Source organism: Dendropsophus ebraccatus, chromosome 2 (assembly GCF_027789765.1).
Source record: "Dendropsophus ebraccatus isolate aDenEbr1 chromosome 2, aDenEbr1.pat, whole genome shotgun sequence".
In the NCBI taxonomy this organism is placed as follows: domain Eukaryota; kingdom Metazoa; phylum Chordata; class Amphibia; order Anura; family Hylidae; genus Dendropsophus; species Dendropsophus ebraccatus.
In genome coordinates, this window is record NC_091455.1 from 18,135,285 (window position 1) to 18,157,886 (window position 22,602).

At 44.8% G+C, this 22,602-nt stretch overlaps 1 long non-coding RNA gene across 2 annotated transcripts in view; it reads right to left on the reverse strand.

The window, feature by feature from the left end:
* Positions 1-22,098, reverse strand: part of LOC138782997 (uncharacterized) — a 104,320-nt gene extending 82,222 nt beyond the window's left edge. Inside the window, exon 1 of one of the 2 annotated variants that reach the window (XR_011361610.1) lies at positions 21,869-22,098. This is a non-coding gene — a long non-coding RNA (uncharacterized lncRNA). The remainder of the gene's footprint in view (positions 1-21,868) is intronic. The other variant, XR_011361609.1, reaches the window with a different exon arrangement.
* Positions 22,099-22,602: the final 504 nt, after the last annotated feature.

The window sequence follows — 22,602 nt, forward strand, 5'->3', positions numbered from 1 at the left end:
GCGATTATCGGTTAGCAGGAAGGTTCATTGGCAATAATGGGCCCCACGTAAGGCAGTCCTCGGGACGTTTCCCCCTCCTCCACGGAGTGGGCAGACAGTGAGATCCAAATTCCCGCAGTTCGGCTTTATATGAACCTTAAAGCAGTTGAATGAAAATAAAGGGCTGCACGAATGACCCAGTGATCATTCGGGTTGCCCAGCTGCACAACTGTTTGACCCTTGTGAAGGCTGCCCTCAAGCTGTCTAATAAAGACCCTTACCGTCAATATCTGCCCTGCTCTGTAAGCTGGGATAACCTAAACAAGTAATCGATCGATTGAGTGAAAATCCATAAAAAAAACACACAACGTATACTGTAAAAGGCGCCTACTAGAGATTAGCGCAAATGGACAATGCTCGAGTCCGATCGTTCAGCATTTGAATACTGGTGGCCGAATAAGGTGGATGCAGCACTAGGAAGTCCTAGAAAACATGGATACAGCTATTGGCCAAAGGCTGTATCCACCAGGACTCCCTAGGGCTGCATCCACCTTCTTCGGTCACCAGTATTCAAATGCAGAACAAGCATGCTCCAGTTGTGCTCCTCTCTAGAAATCACATTAGAAAATTAGTTAATATTCAGGATATTCAGCAGCTACAAAGACAGTCTTCCTCTCTGTAGGACCTTCCCCTCCTTTATTACACAGACAACACATTGATATGAATGGGCACTGTGTAATACTTCATCTCCCCTGGGGTGGCGCTGCAGGAAAACTTACCAGGTTTTCCCATGATTATTGTCCAGGGACTCTCCCAACCCACTGAGGACTCCCCATAGCTGTACAGTCCACGGGACCCGTCTACTTTCTATTAGGTAAAGGATTAGGGCTCTTCTCCTGTATTGATTTCAATGCATTAAGTAAAAAGCAACTAAAACCCTCAATTTGTGTAAAAGAAATTGGGGCCAATTACATTAAATGGCAGCCTGTGAGGTCTTTATTATATGCTATTGATTACCATTTAAAGAAGAAACACGTTTTTCTTATAAAACCTGTCCCCCCGGATACTTTTATAACAACTGTTACACCGCCCCCGCCCCCGAGGCCAAACATATGATTGCTTTATATGAGGGTATAATATTCACCATTTACCATATTAAAGGGATTATTTAACACTAGGTTGTACTTTCCATTTTAACTGGACGTGCACGTGTTGCCAGAGGCAGCGACATAGAAGAAAGTATTAGGTAAGACCATGTAATGTAGGTATGCTGACACCATAGACAAAGTGCTATTTATGACGGCCCCGAGCCATCCTACCAGAAGGACGAGCGCATTCTTCCTTTCAGAGCGCTGCTATGTAATAGACATGACACTTTGATGGGAAACCTTTGCCGCTGGCCCTTTACGAAGTTATAAAAGTCTCTCTAAAACATGTGGGACAAGCCGGTAACACAGGACCCTGTGGCTGCGAGAAGCGGAGGACGCCGTCCACCTATCGGAGGGCCATAAAACATTGGCTTTGGCCTCTGCACATGGGAAAAGAAAACAACGTCACGTGAGGAGTCGGTCAAGAAACGTGACAGGGTGCAATTACTTTAGAAGATCACTACTACTTCAAGAAGTTCTCTCTATGATCTGAGGTTGGGTTCACGCCACGTTTGGGTTGGTCGTCACTGGTATACTGGCAAAAATGTATACAAATGCAGGTCCATACAAATGACTACAACAGGTAGAAAGGACACTAAAGTGTTGAGTAAGTTCTGAAATTTCAAGTGAACAAGTCCTTTATTTTAATTCCTCTTTGCCAGTACCTTAACATATCCTGGCGACCTATAGTCTAAACATGGTGTGAACCCAACCTTACAAAGAAGCACGACACTTACTGACCAGAAGACAGAGCTTCTTCCCAGAGCTTTTTTACTAGAGACGTCCTATGCGGTGGTACTGTACAAGTACTTTGCAGGTACTGTGATGGTGGTGCATTGTTGTATGGGGGCATGCTGAATAGGACCAATGGGTTACAGAAAAATAAACTATATGTCAATATGGAACCATAACCAATGGGTCCATAAGAACCACAAAACGCTTGGTCCATTAAAAGTAAACAGGTCCTACATTGTAATTCGTTGGTAGTCCAACATATACTTGTAATGTATAGCCCAGACATGGAGTGAACCAAACCTTAGGAAGAAGAGCCATACCTACTGAACTTCTGGCTGAACCAGGGGACAAAGCTTCTTTCCAGAGTTATATTACGAGAAGTAGCCCCATGCGGTGGTACTTTAGGAGGGTACTGTGATGGTGTTGTATGGAGACCTTTTGGATTTAGAAGACCAATGGATTTAAGAAGAGAGCACTTTAGGTCAATATGGCAGCATGGCCGACTGTGAACCATATGGGTTTATAAGAAACATTATCCCACCATTACATTCCTGGATGCAAAGAGGTCAAGTCTACTGGACTTGTATTCTCCTCTAAAAGTTAAAGGGATCAGGCCACCACATATGAAGCCCCTAAATCACCACCACAGCACAGCCATATGTCGGCATAAAGTAAAAAATTTAATTATATAATAGTACATCTGTAGATGGTCATAGGGGCGGTCCTGGCCTTGGTAGCAGTCATGAAGTTCTGGCTTTTTAGCATGGTGGACAAGGTGTACTGACCCCTACTTAAGCTGTATGCTGTGCGTGTATTGGATACAGCTTGCTAAAAAAAAAAAAAAAAAGTGAAGTGGGGGGTCTACCTGTAAATAGTCAAAGGGGCGGTCCTAGTCTCATGAGCAGTCATGAAGGCCTGGCCTGCAAGCCAGCACTAGCGCTATCTAATGCATGCAGCACAGATGAAGCGGGGGTCAGTAGATGTTTTTTGCAATGTCCATGTACTGGATAGAGTCGGAGCTGGTCTGCAAGCCCAGACTGCATGACTATTCCTGAACCCAGGACCGCCCTCCTGACTCTTTACAGATAAAACACACTACTTTATAGCTTTATTTTTTCCTTTATGTTGATAGCAGCTTTCAGGGTCATCTTTACACACCTACTTACCTTCCTGTATAGCGCTATAGTGCTGGTTTCGGTGTTCCATTTTTCTGAAAGGTTCCCTGTAAACTCCCTCAAAGCCACATCTTGTATAATGCCTTCCATGCTATTGCTTACACAACCTTTGCTATATTCAGCTTTGAGGAAGTTATTTGGGCGGCGATAAAATCATAAAAAAATTCTTATCATAAAGGACTTCCTTAGAACCAAAATACTGGTAGTATTATCATCACAATATGTACATCAATTATTCTAGTAAGGCTGGGGGGTCCCCAGTGCAGGATCCGTATCTATCAGCCAGAGCAGAGAGAAGTTCTAGCGCTGGAGGAAAAGATTATTAATTAAAATGATGTAATACCTAATGTCCCCTGCGGGGGAGCTGCAGGGAGATAAAACACTTGTTACCAGGTTCCCTTTGTGATCGCCAGCAGCAGAATGCCCTACAAACAGCTAACAACAAGGTATTGTCTAACGTGAACAACCTTTCATGGGAAACGGTCACGTGACACATCGCTATGCGACGGCTAACACAGTCATAGTGATATTTAGAGAGTGCGTAACCGCGTCTTTATTATGTATCACCCTGGTGGCGAAATGTTACTAAAAACTTTTATTCGGCTGCCCAAAGTGCCATAGAGAGGTCACAGCTTCCTTAAAGGGTTTGTCCAGGAGTCTAAAAAAAACATGGCGGTACTCATTTAGGAACTGCACCGCACCTGTTCACAGGTTGTGTCTGGTATTGCGGGTCATCTTCACAAGCAACCTATCAAAAGATGAGGCCCCAATTCTTTAAAAAAGGCAACCATCTTTCTTTTTTGAATCCTGTACAACCTCCTTAAAGGGATGTTCCAGGTTAAAAATTATCTTTCTTTATTTAATTTAATACAACCTACAAATTCCAGGTTAAAATTACTCACACTCAACTGGGACCTCCCACAATCCACAGAACGAGGCCACGAGTCTTTGCTATGCTGCCTGAACGCTCTATTGATTGTCTATGGAACAGCCAAAGATAGCCAAGAACCCCTCAGAAGCTCCCATAGAGAATAAATGGCGTCTATAATAATTCGGAACCCCCAGGATCTTATACTTTCTCCCTATTCATTGAATAATAGAAAAATTATTTTACCTTGAACTATCCCTTTAAGCTTTTTTTTTTTCTTCCTTAGGACTGTTCTGCCTGAATAATTAAAATAAAATTTAGCAATAAAAAAATTTTGACAATTTTTGTCCAATGACATAATAGGTAAAAAAAAATTACAAATAGTTCAGACATCATGATGAATATCCCGAGGCGGACATATGCAATTTAAAGTGTCCTGCCCCACCAGGCCGGAAGGTTCTTGCCGGGCCGGCCTCCCGCTGAATGGTCCGATAAACACTTTGGCTTTTCAGCTCGGGCTCCTGACTGCTAAATACTCAGCATAACAATGCGGAGAATGTGAGAAAGCCGCTGAGAAATGTAAAGCTCGGGCTCCAATCCGCTTATAGCCGGACCTCGAGCCGCCCCACACACTTGGTTTTCACACGAAGGAAACTTATGGAATTTCACAAGTGGCAAAGTCTATGGAGGCCAGACGCGGATACCTCTCAGGTGATTGGCCGCTGTGGGTGTGTATGTAACAAACAGGTATGGGGAGGGGGGGGGGGCTGCTGTACCAAACCAAGGATGGAGTACTGGTGGGGGTGCTCCCGCTCTGGACAGTTCCTGACATGGACAGAGGTGGCAGCAGAGAGCACTGTGTCACACTGAAAAAATACACCACTTCCTGCAGGACATACAGCAGCTAATATGTACTGGAAGAGCAGAAATATTTAAATAGAAGTAAATTATAAATCTGTATAACTTTCTGACACCAGTTGATCTAAAAGGAAAAATATTTTATTAGAGTACCCCTTTAAGAGGGCCAAAAAGCCTACTTCATTACTTAAAGGAGGTTTTAAAAAAAAACAAAAAAAAAACAAAAAACACCCGTCTACAGGTTGCATGTAATATTACAATATAGCTCCATTCAATTCAATACAACTGATCTGCAAAACCTACTCCCCAAACTGAGAATAGGAGAGGTGCCGTTTCTGGAAGAAAATGAGCATGTTTTCTAAGCCTGGACAATCCCTTTAAGGTAGACACCAATATTAAAAATGGACCGTAGTACAAGGAGGGGCTCTACAACTTATTTTGCACCCTAAACTACAGATCCATAGATATTCAGAAGCCCAACAAGGAATAAATGGCTGCAATAGGGAATACATGGCTTAGTGGTTCCTTTAAATCTGAAAAAACTTTTGGCTCTATTCTTAGAATCGGTGGGGGTCCCAGTAGTCGGACCCCCACCAATTAGCATAATATCCCCTATGCAGCACTTTAATCACACTGGCTATTCGGATCCTGGGGTCTATCAAGCTCCGGTACATCGACGACACAATTTTTTACTGGTGTTTAAACTAAGACCCCATTCACACCAATTCAAATCTGCCCCCTGCCCCAAAACAGAGAAACCCCCCATACAGCACCCTAGACCCTATATAGCACAGAACTGCGTCTCCCACATTCCTATAGGGGCCAGTCACATCCGCCATGACAGTAACAACTATCTAGAACCCAGTGTGATGAATTCTTAGCCCAATCTGTTCTGCACCTATAAGAGGTGGTGAGCGACGTCCCTGAGGGGGTGAGCGACGTCCCTGAGGGGGTGATTTACAGCCGCACACATTGCTGCAGGGATAGGCTGGGACATTGTAGAGCGGAGGGTGTGGAGCCGCGTTCACACACAGATAGGTATCTCACACCGGCCTGGAATGTGAACTTTAATGAAAACTCAATGTTTCTTCCTTATCGAGCGCTATATAAACATTGTGCGCAGAGAGACGTTAAGAAAGATCGTTACATGGCGGCCGACGTCTCTGCCAAGCCGGTACTACAACTATGGGGGGAGCTGTCCATCAATTCAGCCAGTTTGATACTCCAACGCTATGTGCAAGTAATGGGGAAGCCAAAGGAACCGCAAAGCCGCATTTAAAGGGGAACTACATTTTTTTTTTCTTTCAAATAAACTGGTGTCAGAAGTAAAGTAGAAATCTTTATAACCTTTTATTTGAAAATTTCCAATCTTCCAGTACTTATCAGCTGCTGTATGTCCTGCAGGAAGTGGTGTATTCTCTCCAGTCTGACACAGTGCTCTCTGCTGCCACCTCTGTCCAAGTCAGCCAGTGTCCAGAGCACTGGACAGTTCCTGACATGGCCAGAGGTGGCAGCAGAGAGCACTGTGTCAGACTGGGAAGAATACACCACTTCCTGCAGGACATACAGCAGCTGATAAGTACAAGAAGATTGGAGATTTTTAAATAGAAGTAAATTCCAAATCTATATAACTTTCTGAAATGAAAAAGATTTGGGCTGAATTTAATCTTTAAGAATCTACATCAGTATTTACCCTTTAAGAAGTCAGTAAATACAGTAGATGAACATTTGGGAACCAAATTGCAAAATGCACTAGATTGTGAAATACAAAGCCTTGTGTTATTTCAGCTGTCCGGAGAACTCCTTTAACTATGCCCCTGCATGCAATGCTCATGTCATGTCAGGGAGGATTATGTAATAGATTGGATGGGGGCCCAATGACAGAGGCGGCCACCAGAGTTTAGTCAAGTTCTTAGGAAAGGAGGAGAACATCAGTTCCCATAAGACTTCTATGGCAGGGTTGTGTGTAATATATAAGGCACATAAAACGCAGCTGGCTGAAATACTCTGTGCTGCTGATGCTACTGTTCTACCCATTAGAAGTGCTTTTATATTCAACAATAATCTCACAGCTCATTGGTAAAGGGGGAGATCATCAAAAAGCCTCTAATAAGCTACATTCAGTAGAATATTAAAGTTTGTGATGTTGAATCAACTGGTTATACAACTATCAAGTCTTCCAGTACTTATCAGCTGCTGTATGTCCTGCAGGAAGGGGGTGTATTCTCTCCAGTCTGACATAGTGCTCTCTGCTGCCACCTCTGTCCATGTCAGGAACTGTCCAGAGCAGGAGAGGTTTTCTATGAGGATTTGCTACTACTCTGGACAGCAGCAGCAGAGAGCACTGTGTCAGACTGGAAAGAATACATCACTTCCTGCAGGACATACAGCAGCTGATAAGTACTGGAAGACTGGAGATTTTTTAACATAAGTAATTTACAGATTTGTATACTTTTCGGATACCAGCTGATTTAAAAACAATATTTTTTTTCTCCAGAGTACCCCTTTAAATCCTATAGTCAGGGGATTTCCATAAAAAACTTGAATGAAACTTTTCATTAGTTTTATTCTTAGGCCTAAATGTAGAAAAGAAAGAGAGTAGATGGCTACTATATAAAAGGTAGGGATGGTGTGATTACCGTAAATAATACTGCCAAACAGTCCTGATATAACGCCGCCATATAACACTTACTTAAAAGGGCTTTTCAGTTATCAACACTAACGGATATTGATAGAGGTTAGGGTCCATTTACACAGAAAGATTATCTGACAGATTTGAAGCCAAAGCCAGAAACAGACTATAAACAGAGATCAGGTCATAAAGGAAAGACTGAGATTTCTCCTCTTTTCAAATCCATTCCTGGCTTTGGCTTCAAATCTTTAGCAGATAATCTGTCAGATAATCTTTCTGTGTAAATGGACCCTTAGATTGAGTGGGGACCCACAACGACGACTAATACATGGGATCCAAGTCCCCTGTACCTCTTCACCAGCACGGTTGAGCAGTGGACGGCCTCCATAATGCAACTATCTAATGCAAAGATAATACCGCAATACAGTCCTTAGAAATATAGAGCCATAGTGATACACAGTGCTCAAATAATACTGCAATACAGTCCTAATTAATATAGCGCCCTAGTGATACCGCAATACAGTCCTTACTAATATAATACAGCTGATGCTATGATAGATGGATCCATCCATAGGACAGGGGGAAACAAGCCGAATGCGGGGAGACCCACCGGCGCTGAGTACAGAGATGGAATCACCCTGCAATGAATGGAGAGCTTGTACTGTCTGAGGGATAGACACTTATTAATCCCCCATATGCCCGCACTGTTTTGATGTTCTACTGTCAATGGTTATGACCCAAGTGGTCGCACATGCTCAGTTTAATTGCAATGTCCAGGAAGTACAGCCAGTTGGCCTCCACTGAGCCTACAAGCAAAGAGGCAGCGGTAGGATCACAATCCAGAGAGGAAATAGAGTAATCAGATTCATGGGGGAAAAACAACAGCGAAAGGATGTGGGAAAACAACGGCAAAGGGATGGGGGAAAACAACGGCAAAGGGATGGGGGAAAACAACGGCGAAGGGATGTGGGAAAACAACGGCAAAGGGATGTGGGAAAACAACGGCAAAGGGATGGGGGAAAAACAACAGCGAAGGGATGGGGGAAAACAACAGCGAAGGGATGGGGGAAAACAACAGCGAAGGGATGGGGGAAAACAACGGCAAAGGGATGGGGGAAAACAACGGCGAAGGGATGGGGGAAAACAACGGCGAAGGGATGGGGGAAAACAACGGCAAAGGGATGGGGGAAAACAACGGCAAAGGGATGGGGGAAAACAACGGCAAAGGGATGGGGGAAAACAACGGCGAAGGGATGGGGGAAAACAACGGCGAAGGGATGGGGGAAAACAACGGCGAAGGGATGGGGGAAAACAACGGCAAAGGGATGGGGGAAAACAACGGCAAAGGGATGGGGGAAAACAACGGCAAAGGGATGGGGGAAAAACAACAGCGAAGTGATGGGGGAGAACAACAGCGAAGTGATGGGGGAGAACAACAGCGAAGTGATGGGGGAGAACAACAGCGAAGTGATGGGGGAGAACAACAGCGAAGTGATGGGGGAGAACAACAGCGAAGTGATGGGGGAGAACAACAGCGAAGTGATGGGGGAGAACAACAGCGAAGTGATGGGGGAGAACAACAGCGAAGTGATAGGGGAGAACAACAGCGAAGTGATAGGGGAGAACAACAGCGAAGTGATGGGGGAGAACAACAGCGAAGTGATGGGGGAGAACAACAGCGAAGTGATGGGGGAGAACAACAGCGAAGTGATGGGGGAGAACAACAGCGAAGTGATGGGGGAGAACAACAGCGAAGTGATGGGGGAGAACAACAGCGAAGTGATGGGGGAGAACAACAGCGAAGTGATGGGGGAGAACAACAGCGAAGTGATGGGGGAGAACAACAGCGAAGTGATGGGGGAGAACAACAGCGAAGTGATGGGGGAGAACAACAGCGAAGTGATGGGGGAGAACAACAGCGAAGGGATGGGGGAGAACAACAGCGAAGTGATGGGGGAAAAACAACGGCAAAGGGATGGGGGAAAACGACGGCAAAGGGATGGGGGAAAACAACAGCGAAGTGATGGGGGAGAACAACAGCGAAGGGATGGTGGAAAACAACAGTGAAGTGATGTAAGTTATTTACTAAAAACATCCGTTTTCTATTCCTTTACATATATGTATGTGGTACACACCTGATTGAACCAACGTTTCATCACAGATAGATAAATAAATCAACACTACTAGATCACTAAGGCCCCTTTTACCCCCCAAAAATCCCTTTAAGTCATGAGCATATGGTTTCTGAGCGTCGATCCCCCAGACTGAAGGGGTATTGTCACCGGAGAGAATTCTAGGAATCATTGGGGTTGTGGCTCACCCACCGGTGTCTGCCCCTTTAAGGCCTCATTACCTATTCACGCCTCTCGGCCGGTGTTTTTCTAGCGATGCTGATTAATATTCTTAATATACGTCCTGACAATATTGCATTACTTTCTGATGTTTGGATAAAACATACTTGGAGAGAGCGCGGCGCAAAACAGCAAGCTTGGAATATTTTCCTCCACTACGGCAGCCCATAAAACACACAGCGAGCGCGGGGGATGCCAAGAATATCAGGCAGCCGGGAATGGAAGATTCCTGCTGCACCCACACAACACTCTGCTGTGATAAGTGCAAAGCCTCTGGCCCCGGGGCCCGCTGGCCGAGGTGGGCACCCACACATCGCAAGGTCGGGTTAAAGGAAGTGGGGGGGGGGGGTTGCCAGGAATTTCAGACAGCCGGAAAATAATTTGCATAGTTTGACCCTTTAAGTGATTTACAGTAAAACTTTAGTTACACTGATCAGTCACATTCATCTCCTGAAATACTCTGTGCTGCTGGCAACTCTGTTCTATCCACTCTATATGGTTATTATAATGTCATTGCCCCCCATGCTTAATGGCTCCCATAGAAGAGCAGTACATTCATCTCCTGAAGTACTCTGTGCTGCTGCATAACCCACTCCACACATGTCACTGACGCAAAGCATACTGTTCTCCGTAAAAAGGGGTTATATAGGGTTAGAAAAGCAGGGCTGCTTTCTTCCACACACAGCGCCACCCCTGTGTTCAGGTTGTGTGCGGTATTACAACTCAGCTCCATTCATTTCAATGGAACTAATCTACAATACCAAACCCAACCTGAGAACAAGAGTGGTGCTGTTTCTTCTGCAATCTTCTAATCCGGGATAACATTACCCAGTCAACCCATTCCTGAAATACTCTGTGCCACTATATATTCAACCATTCCAGTCCAGTTCCCTACATAACATAATGAGGACAATATCATAGACATAAGATGAGAATAATAAATTCCTGAAATACTCTGCACTGCCGTGAACTCTAGTGACACTCTCCACCCCGACTCCTTACATCACGTTCCTTCCATAGAAGATGAGTACATTCCTTTCCTGAAATACTCTGTGCTACTGGGCACTGTGCCATGAGCAATGAAACACTCCTTATATTATGCCACTGTATCACTGCCTGCTGTAATGGCATGTACACTTCTCCTGAAATACAATGTGCTGCTGTGCAATTCATACCCATCCATTCCCCTCTATATAACAGGATCTTGTACTCTCCTGAGCTATCTAGTAATGTAATGAGTGGGCACATCAATTCCAACCACTAGATCAGGACACTCCTCTCCTAAAATACTCTGTGCTGCTATGACAATCTTTTAATCTTTTTAATTTACTTCTATTTTAAAATTCTCCTTTCTTCCAGTACTTATCAGCTGCTGTATGTCCTGAAGGAAGTGATGTATTCTTTCCAGTCTGACACAGTTCTCTTTGATGCCACCTCTGTCCATGTCAGGAACTGTCCAGAGCAGCAGCAAATCCCCATAGAAAACCTCTCCTGCTCTGGACAATTCCAGATGGCAGCAGAGAGCACTGTGCCAGACTGGAAAGAATACACCACTTCCAGCAGGATATACAGCAGCTGATAAGTACTAGAAGACTGGAGATTTTTAAAGAGAAGTAAATTACAAATCTATATAACTTTCTGACACCAGCCGATTTAAAAAAACAAAAACAATCCCCTTTAAGGGATTGAACGTACAGCCGCCCCCATGTATATAGGTGCACATACTGCATCATGGTCCCAGGCTATGACCCAGTCCTTGACTGTGGGAAACCCTGTATAACTCTTTCATAAAATATGAGGAGGATTACGTCGGGTTATTGGATGACACATGCAATGTTATGTAATGGAGCACAATGTCCTTCTCCGGGTTCATTCGGTCACTGGTCCAACGTGTTTTACAACTACAGTAAAGGACAGCTGATCTCATCAGAGGAGATGCCAGGATCCATGGTAGGGATAGTCAGGTGTTAAGTGAGGTCATCACTGAGTATAATCTGTGGCTATCAGTCGCAGGTAGCACTTAGTCCAGTGATAGCCACCTGTACACAACGGCCGCACACGAGGAGGATAAGAGGCGGACGGAGCAGGGAGCGACCTGGAAGGAGAGGCCACTTCCCGTATAGATAATGTGTGTACTGACCAATAAAGCAGAGCAAACACTGACACCTATATTTACTGAGGAAGCCAGGCAAACAATGCTGGAAATACAGCCCGATAAGATTACAATCCTCTCTGACCGATTCCTGCATATATCCCACACCATGGATTATCAGAGATTCCGGATTACTGGAAGTACATGTCTGTATACAAAATCTGATCCATAGAGATATAAAGTAAAAGAATTATCCAGAATTAGAAAAAGCACAGCTGCTTTACTGCAAAAACAGCGCTACCTCTGTCCGTAGGTTGTGGGTAGCATAACAATTGACCTCTATTGACTTCAATAGAACTGAGCAGCAATGGCACACACACAAACTGAGGAGAGGAAAGGTGCTGTTTCTGAAAGAAAGCGGCCTTGTTTATCTAAGAGGATAATCCCTTGACACTGCTATGATAGCTCATTAGTACTCGGACGTTGTATGGCGCTGTCATAGACCGAGGTGCAAGAACCTTGAAGCTGTCGTCAAATGATTTTTCAGCTGTCAGATAGATATGCATGCTCACCTCAGCCGAATGTGCATGGATTCTAAAAGGAAAGAGGGGAGGCTAATGGGAGTGGACATGCTGGAATCTAGTATATGCAACCATTATCTCCCCCAATATCTGCTATCAGGGGTACAGTCCAGAGACACATCAGATGGTCAGCCCATCTCAAGTCAGCATGCTCAGCCAGCTTTATACATAACCTTTCATATGTTGCTGCCCATGGTCAGACTAACAATTCCTTCCATACTTGTTATTATCTATTCAGTCTCCTTCCTCCAGTTCTGAGCTGCTGCTTTCTGCTGAAGACACAAAAATCTGTGTGTGAGCTTTTCTCTCAGTCTCCCCCTTCTCCCCCCCCCTCCCTTCTGAGATGGCTGATGTAAACAAGTCCCTGGGAGGCTGTATCTGCAACATTGTAGTTGGTAATGCTGGGAGGGTTAACCACAGCGAGTTCATAAGCGACTTGACCTCAGTATGGAAGGAATTGTTAGTCTCACCATGAGCAATGTCTCCTCCATACAAGGAGATTTCCATGAAAAAAACCTGAAAAGTATTTAAGTATCACTGTTCTGGGTTATGAACTAAGGATTCTCTTTTCTATAGTAAAACATATAGAAGCGGCTCAGATAGATCCATGTCCATATCATAGAGCCCCGATCACCAAGCTGTGCCAAAACCACAACTCCCAGCATGCCCCGATAGCCGGAGGCAGCTCTGTAACAGCTGGAGGACCACAGGTTGGGGATCATGACGATAGACATACAAGAGGGGAGACGAGACCTTAACAGAAGGGGCCACACAGCATCCTGCACCTGTAGTCACTTGTATTACAGTGGACGGCCATGTCTCATCATGGCACTCACATATATATACATATATATTTTGACATTCAGTTAATATCCATCCATGTTAGGAACCATTCTTCATACTGGCTCACAAGGGGCTCAAACAGCTAATCCTTGTAATCCTATGTAATCCTGGGGGTGACAATCACTTTCATTGAGGATATCCTAGGACCTAACTGGGATCATATAGGAAGGAAGAAGACGAAAGAGGGCCAGAGGTCATCAGTCCTCAGGATAAGGCCACAATAGGCACAACTGGGTAGACCAAAGTGGAAAAAGATCAGATATTACCAAAAAGTAATATATACAGGGTGGTCCAAAAGTAGGTGGACAGTATGTGTAATATTCATAACCCTATTACACATACTGTCCACCGACCTTTGGACCACCCTGTATATTTTATTAATGGACATGGTTACCCAAATGAGCGTTCGGCCAACAGCTCTGTCTCCTGATCCCCTTTCAGCTCGGCCAAGCTTTTATGTGTTCTGATTGGAGAGAGGAGTAAGCCCCTGCCAGACTCCACTGCCAACAGATTATCTCACCGAGAACAAAAGCTACCATTGGGGTACAGTCGGGAGGCCCCTACACACCTATAATACGTGTTGGCAGATCGTTACCTCTCCCAGTCTCCCCATGCGCATAAATGTGAGTCACAACCAAGGTCGTTTGGCGCCACCTTATATCTCCAAAAACAAAAGGGTCATGCAGCTAAAATGAAGCAGGCCTAACCCTTCTGACCTCCTTTGTCGGCGCCCCCATACACCTTAGGGCCCTATTCCACCGGACGATTATCGTTCAGATTACCGTTAAATCGTTCGAATCTAAAGGATAATCGTTCGGTTTAAATGCAGTTAACGATTAACGACCAAACGAGAAATCGTTGATTGCTTTATAAGACCTGGACCTATTTTTATTCGCTTGCAAATTGTTCGCATTGAATAAGACGTCGTTGGTCGTTCGCAGTACATACGAACGCAATAGCGAAGAAAAAACGATCGCAAATACGATCATAAGTAACGATTATCGTTCCATGGAAGTGAGTGAACGTTTTCAGGTCTTTTGCAATAGCGGTCGCTTGAGATTGTTAATGGTTAACGATTGTACGAACGGTAATCGTCCGGTGGAATAGGGCCCTTAGACTGTTTGGTATTGGTTCAGCTGACTTTGGTATATAGGTCTCCATACAACTTATACCGCCACTCACTGGTATAAAGTGCATGTGGCTCTCCCAACCAACCACGGACAGATGATGTCAGTGGAGATAGAGTTTACTCGTAATGGAAAATCACTGCCCGACCCCCTTGTTCTGTGAGAGGTAAGCTGCAGGAATGCTCTGCCATGCCAAACGATCCTTTGTATGAGGAGGACAGGAGCGGGATGGGTGAGATTGGCGAAGGACGACTATAAGGTATATGGGCTCCTATAGATGGTTGACACTGACGGGTGCGGTCAACACACTTTTTGTTTATTGAAGGATTTAAGGAAGATTAAACCAGATGAAATTTACAAGATTCAGAACAGTTCCGATATAACATGGTTTGCATATGTAATTTTACGAGTGTGCGGATATGTGGATGTTTGCCACAACTATCTGCCAGTACTGGCTCGGTGCCAGCCCGGAAGAAACTAGAAGAGATGAAGACGACGATATGGGGGGGGGGGGGCAGCACATATCCTTAATATCCTTTAAGAGAACCAGCAACCACCCCCCCCCCCCCTCCCAAGGTACCGAGGTCCAAGATACCCAAGTTCTTCTAAGTCCAGGAAGGACACACCTGTGGCCCTCTAGCTGTTGCAAAACTACAGTTCCCATCATACCTGGACAGCCAAAGCTTCGCTTTGGCTGTCCAGGTATGATGGAAACTGTAGTTTTGCAATAGCTGGAGGGCCACAGGTTCCCCTTCCCATTTCTATATCCTCTCCGAGCTTTGATGAATACTTAGAACCAGCAGTGGACAGTAGCCTATTGTCCTTCCATAGACTTCATAGATGCAGCAAAGAAGAGCTGTCAATTACTCATCAGCTTCTGAGGCCCCGTGATGAAGTGTAGCGGCCTCGCGTCCAAGAAATCCCTCAGCCAAGGATCGTAAGATCTCTAAACCCACCGTCTATTCCAATAGTGTAGGATGAATGGAGGTAGAAAAGAAAGGTTCTGGCACTCGATCTGGAAAAGTAACAATACGTTATGCTATGGATCTCTGCCCAATCCTATATTCCCATAAACCTTCTCAATTGGAAATTCTTGACATATAAGGAACCAAGAATAGGGCCATATTATCACTCCTTTCCATTGCCTGGAAACCTTCAACCCTTCATTGTATGGAAAATACTTTTTCTTCACAAACGGGAAACCACTGGTTATTGTGGACCATAGTATAGCGGTCTATAGTGTCATACACATAGGGGTTGTAACTGAGAATGGGGCCCTTAAATTAAAGGGCCCATATGCTTCTCTCTCTCAGCAGGACCATAGGTGGGTGAGGAGGAGGTGGTGCAATGCTATTTGGCCATCAGTATATCGTATATCTAGTAGATTGGCAGTCACTGTGGGTCAGGACATGTGACCTTTACCCTTCCTCTCCCCCATAGGCATCACATGAAGGCTCCTCTTGGGGTTTATCTTCCCAAGAGCAAAAGCATAGGGAATGATAAAATCCAACAATCGCTGATTGTCCGGGCAGTCCATAGGATATAGCAGCGGTCTGCCGCCGCCGCTCCTATCCCACGGAGCGGCGGCAGCAGATCGCTGCTATATAAGTCGTTTGTCTTTCAACATGTTGAAAGACAAACGACTTTAATGATCAGCTGATGTCGGCTGATCGCTGCCTCCTATTCCACCGGATGATTATCGGCTGTAACGATAATCGTTCCGTGGAATAGACCCTTTAGTTCCATTGAAGTGAATGGAGCTTAAGTGCAAACCATACCTGACCTGGAGACAGAGTCGTGCTGTTTCTAGAAGAAAGTGGCCATGTCTTTGTAACACCCCTTTAAGTCCCACTAACATTTAAAAGCAGGCTAAATCCGCCTGTATGGTGGTCTCCTGACTCTCCTCTGACAGAACATGTTGAAGAGTGAAGGATGGTTCATATTGGACTTCATCTGCCCCATCGAGTTACCATCAGAGATGCATGTGGGGGTGGAACCAACTCTCAGACTGCTCAGCTGACAGGTATCTTATGTGTGCGGCCAGCCTATAGTCAGTTCTAATCAAGACAAAAATCAGGTAAACTCGGCATTGAGAACATATGTTCTTGCACCCTACTGGGTGACTGCAAAAATTACCCCATCATGGTTCAGACCATTTCTAGCTCCTAGTTTGCATAATTAAAGGGGTCTTCCCATGAAGGGCTAGGATACCTAGGATATCTACAAGTACAGGTGATGGGTGTCCTTTTAGTGAAGACCCAAGTGCACCATAACAAGACAATGTTGGTCAAAACATTGTATTAGCACTTGGCAAATAAAATTATTCTACTTTGGATGCTGTTGGACTTGGATTTTTTGGATGTGGACACTAGAGTGCATCCCCCTTATCTACTGAAGCCAACAGATCCATTGAGCCCATTGTGTTTGATACTCCAATTTTTGTGACTGGTGGGTCCCATTGGTTGGAGCTCCACTAGTCAGATACCCATGACCTATCATATGGATATCCTTAGTGATAAGTGTCATCAATGGAAAAACCTTCACACAGTGAGCAAACTGGCCGCCTCTTTACACCTCATAGACCATCTCAAGTCTCCACCATTAGGATGTTCCACAGTCCTATGAGGACATTCAGTATAAGACTATATGGTCACGAATACATAGAAATAACAGCTGTAAATTCATGGACAGTCTGTAAAAATAGAAGCAATTTTCCAGTGTCCGGGAAAAAAATTGAAAACCTCCATCGATATTCCTCGATGAGAATTATAATTTTTCAGCGTACAGTAAATGCCGATAGTGAGTTCCTGTCAGTATATTGAGTAATAGACATGTAGTACTTATAACCTCTATCATTATACTTTTCCAATTTGTCCATAAGAAATGTTGGCCGTCAATGACTTTTCAATAAATCATCCAGGAAAGGTAGGAGGAAAAAATAAAATAAAATCAGGTTGGCAACCCTATGTCTCTATTAGATTCAGAAATGTCAAAGCGGCATGAAGGTAAATACGAAGAGATCTGCCAAGAAGCATCAGATTGACAACCGCCATGAGACCCTCGGAGCTGTCAGCACTCTCTAAGCCTGCGGTTTCCTACCCAGAAAATTACAGCTTTCTACAACACAAGCCTGATACTACTCCAGGAAAGTTAAATTCAATTAAATCATTCTCGTAAAAAAAAAAAATTCATAAAAAATGGCAGGAAAAAAAGTCCATTGTAGTAAATAGATAACGCTAAAAACATAGAATTGCCTTAAAGGGGTATTCCAAGAAAATTGACTCCGACTTCTGTACCCCCCGCCGATCTCCGTATCGGGTCCCCAGCTTCTGTATTATAAATAGAGATGTGGGTACGGCACCTGACCCGCGGCCGTGTGGAGCGACAGAAAGAACAGATAACGCCAGAAGAGCACTGTACGCTTACCGTCAGCGCCATTGGAATGACTGGAGCCATGGGTCATGTGCTGTCATACAAAAGCCGGGGCCCAATACAGAGATCGCCGGAGGATACAGAGGTCGGACAAGGGTGCAAAGACCAAGTATGGCTGCTGACACTCCATTCACTAGGGGACAACTGACCCCTTCTCTTGATCAGTGATGGTTTGACACCCACCGGTCAGCTTGTTTTCATCTAATAGCTTTTAATCCTGGGATAATCCCTTTAAGGAGGCTCATGAATAGGGAACAAGAGATGAGCTTGAGTCTGATTGTTCGGCATTTGAATATTGGTGGCTGAAGGAGTTGGATGCATCCCTAGGGTGTCCATGAAACCATTAATACATCCTATGGCCATATCCATACTCCCTAGGGCTGCATCCAACTTCTTTAACCACTGGTATTCAAATGCCGAATGATCAAACTCCAGCATGCTCAAGTGATCACACAAGAATAAGCCATTTTTTCCCTTTAAACCTAATTTTAATCTGATCTCAGTCATACAAGATAGGTGGCACCAGTAGAGCTCCCAATGTAGAGAGTGTCATGCATGACGGAAGAAGATCCCGCCTCTTTGACACTTGCAGTAACCAGAGCATAGAGCGGCACCTGAGGTATGAATACTCTCCTCTCTGCAACATATTTATGGGGCTTTCAGCAGTTTTGGAAGGTCACATCTACTTCCTGCAGGCCGTACATTTATCGGCCAAATGCTCACTTCACCTGCAGCTATCGCTACCATACATAACCGATTCCGGCCCAGACAAGACTCATGGAAAGTAAGGTCTTCTTCACACTGAACTGGTTTCTTCCATTTACTGTATACACCAGGAACAGCTCCCAGCATGTAAGATAAGTGGAGGTGGTCATAGAGTTTCATCCGTCACTCATGGACCAATATCGGATTGCCTTAAAGGGGCAATATAAGGGATACCTAGCTGATTGCTGGGGTCAGTCCTCTGGGATCCCCTCTGATCACAAGAACTGAGGTCAGTTGTGCCCTGGGTAAGGGCCCTATTCCACTGGACGATTATCGTTCGCAAAATCGTTAACGATAAACGTTCCAAACAACCGCTATGACGAAAGACCTGAAATTGTTCGCCCATTTACATGGAAAATAATAATTGCTTATGATCATTCTTGCGGTTGTCTTGTCGTCGCTATTGCGAACGACCGAACGACTTCTTATTCAATGCAAACGATTTGCGAACGGGCAACGATAAAAATAGGTCCAGGTCTTATTAAACGATTAACGATTTCTCGTTTGGTCGTTAGTCGTTAACTGCTATTCAAACGAACGATAATCGTTTAGATTCAAAAGATTTAACGATAATCTGAACGATAATCATCCAAGGGAATAGGGCCCTAAGGGTATGTTCACACTGAGGAATAGGCAAGGAACTTCAAACAGAATGCACCTTTAATTTTTCATGTATTCCGCTTGAAATTCCGCCTGTAAAATATGTACAGAGCAATGTCCCATTGTGCTCAATGGAATTTCCGTTCTGTTGTTCACACGGCAGAATTTACACACAGAATATTCCACCGCGGATCCGCTTTCCGCCCAAAGGATTGACATGTCTATTCTTTGGATAGATTCCGCTAGAGAAATCCCATAGAAGTCATTGAGGGTTTGACTTCCCGCTTTCTGCTCCAATTCTGCCAGAGATGAAGAAGAAGAGGAAATTTCAAGCAGAAAATATTCCTCTTCAATTCCTCAGTGTGAACATACCCTATACGGAGTTGCAGGATACGTGCTTGGCCACTACTTCATTCACTCTCTATGCGGCTTCCAAACATTGCCCAACGCGAAAGTTCAGACGTCTCCGAGATGGCAAATGAAGCTGTAGCCGAGAATAAGCACTGCCGCTCCATCCAGTGTGAATAAAGACTTATCTTTCTTGTGATTCAGATCCCCACTGATCAGATAGTCACCCCCTCTCCTGTGGGTAGAGGACACCTTTAAGTTTTGGAACAACCCCTATTATACAATGTAATGTAAACTTTTTCTTAACCTATGAATTACATGGATGCCGTTATAGCCTATACGTGACAGAAGCGACTGTCAGACCCACCACAAGTTATAATGGCACCTGTTTAACGTATATGTGTAAAAAAAAAAAAAAAAATAGTACGCCGTGTCTATAGTCAGCTCTGGACACATGGTTTGGTGCACCTTTCATGTGGCGCTGGACGCTAGGTCATTGCTGTGTGAAGACCCTCATGACCGGAAAGAGTCCTATACCCATAATACACTGCTCCTGTCACATGCACCTCTGTTTTGCCTAAACAGACCAGCCAATGCTTCTCACAAGATCAGCACCCTCCTCTCCTGAAATACTCTGCACTGCTGTAGATATACGATTAGGAAGGAAAAGTCCCATATATCCTTATACGCCAAAAATATCCACAGCATGAACTCCGCAGACTATCCCACACATCTGCATATTGCATAGACTCATCAGCATAGGGTCACATGACATCTCAGAGTCCCTGGCAGCTCTATGTGACAGTGAGGCCTATGTCACTGCCACGAGGTAGAGGAAATAAGCAAGCTACCACCCGGACCGGATCCATACAGTAATCCCTTCTTACTGGATGTACGGACACTGTCAGGGGCGCAAGAATACTATCGCAGGATGAGGATTTTTCTAGGCTACGAAGCATTTTTGTTTTTGATTTCCTGGCTCAACCATGTGCTGGATATAAAGGAAGTGAGGCCTTGTTTTTGTGTCTGGATGCCTGCAAATTACACAGATTTTATATATATGCACACAAGCTATAGCCAAGTGTTCCAAACCTGATGCAAAACTACAACTCCCAGCATGCCTTTCTGCATTAAATCTGGTCGTGATCATTTATCTCGACCCTCTTCGTCAAAAACACCCTAGAAGACTGGGAAATTATAAAAAAAATATATATACCCCTATTGCACGTTCCCCAACCTAGGGCTCTCTAGCTTTTGCAAAAATACAACTCCCAAAGCATGCTGGGAGTTGTAGTTTTTGCAACACACGGAGAATCACAGGTTGGAAAACATTGCTATAGAGGAGAAATTGGGAACCTTCGGCCCTCCAGCTGTTGCAAAACTACAATTCCCATCATGCCTGGACAGCCGAAGGCTGTCCAGGCATGATGGGAGTTGTAGTTTTGCAACAGCTGGAGGTTCCCCATCTCTGGTATAGACACACAAACACACATAGTAGTTATACATACCTGTAAATATACATGCAAACACACATATAAACAACCATGCACACCTGTATTCTCCTACACCTGATATGTATAATACACTTGCATATACAATGTATACATATGACCTCAGAGTATATATATATATATATATATATATACATACACACACATTCCCAGGCAGATGCCCATAGATTACCTATACACAAGAACATCATGACACTGAATGTCAACCATAAAGCATAGCCAACCATTTCTATCCTGTCCAGCACAGTATACAGCAGTGTATACAGCCCCCCCCCCTTCCATGAGCCGTCAGTGTGCTCACCCCCCTGCCATGTGCTCACACATTAATGGCGCTCCCTCCCTCCTTCCCATACACAGACACCGCGGCCGTTATTTACAATCTCCGCCGAATATTTTGATACATTTTGTTACTTTTAAGTTTCTAAACAATAAACAACCAACCGTCAATTTATCAACGTCCGCAAAACCCAACGGCCAAATCCCTCCTAATCGGCTCCCCAGCTTTCTCACTACAAAGGGGAAAGGGTTAAACTTCCTGGGGGGGGGGGGTGTCAGTAAATACCCCAATATTCTATCCCTAATAACACGGATGAGAACTAGGCCCTGGCGGGGGGAGGGGCGGTTTAGTCCTATGGGGGTCTTTTTCCTTAAAGTGAAGCTATCGATAAGGGTCTGGGGGGCTGGCAAGTGATCGGTAAAAGTGACTTATGTCGTCATGAGGGCATCAGATGGGGGTTTGCTCTGTGCCCATCGCTATCTGGGAGGAGGAGGGGGGGATTTTAAGGGGATGAAGGAATTTTCCTTAAAGGGGGTCAATACTCACCCATCGTCTTTAACCCTTTCATGGCGGGATGAGGTAATCCTGAGGAGAAATGAGGCGCTGGAGGTGATAAATCCGCAGTGTGCTCGGCGCCGCCGTCCATGTGCTCATTGTAGCACGCGCTCAGCCGCTGTCGGCCGGGCCGTGACGTCACAGGCCTCCAGACAGGCGGACACGCCCCCTTCCCTGTGCAGTGACACACTGTGACGGCCGCCTGCTGTGATGCTGCAAGACTGTGACCAGAGCCAGGTGAGTGCACAGGTAAGACAAGCTGCTGCCAGTGTGCCCTGATGAAGCTGCACCATGTGCTGGGAGCTGTGAGAGTGGAGGGGGGGTGGGGAAGTCAGCTGAACCCTCTCATACACACTACTAGCTATGTGCTGAGGATGAGGAGGTAGCAAGGCTTCATTACTACCAGTGCAATGCCTAGGGGGAAGGTCTGCACAGATGTTATAGGGTACGTTCACACGCTGCAGAAAGTGCGCCGGAAATAAACCAATGTACTTATAATTAGTTGCAGATCTGCAGCGTCTGAACATACCCATAATGTCGGCCCTGCACGTTTGCTTTTTTTGTTTGACGCTGCGGCCAGATGTTACTGGAGAGTCAACAAAACGTCGTACCCACAGTTGTTTTTTTTTTTTGCAATGACGCTTTTTTAGGGCGGTTTTGTGTTTTTTTTTCAATGCACGCGCAGTTTTTATTGACTTTCAGCAGGGCCTCCGTTTTACATATTT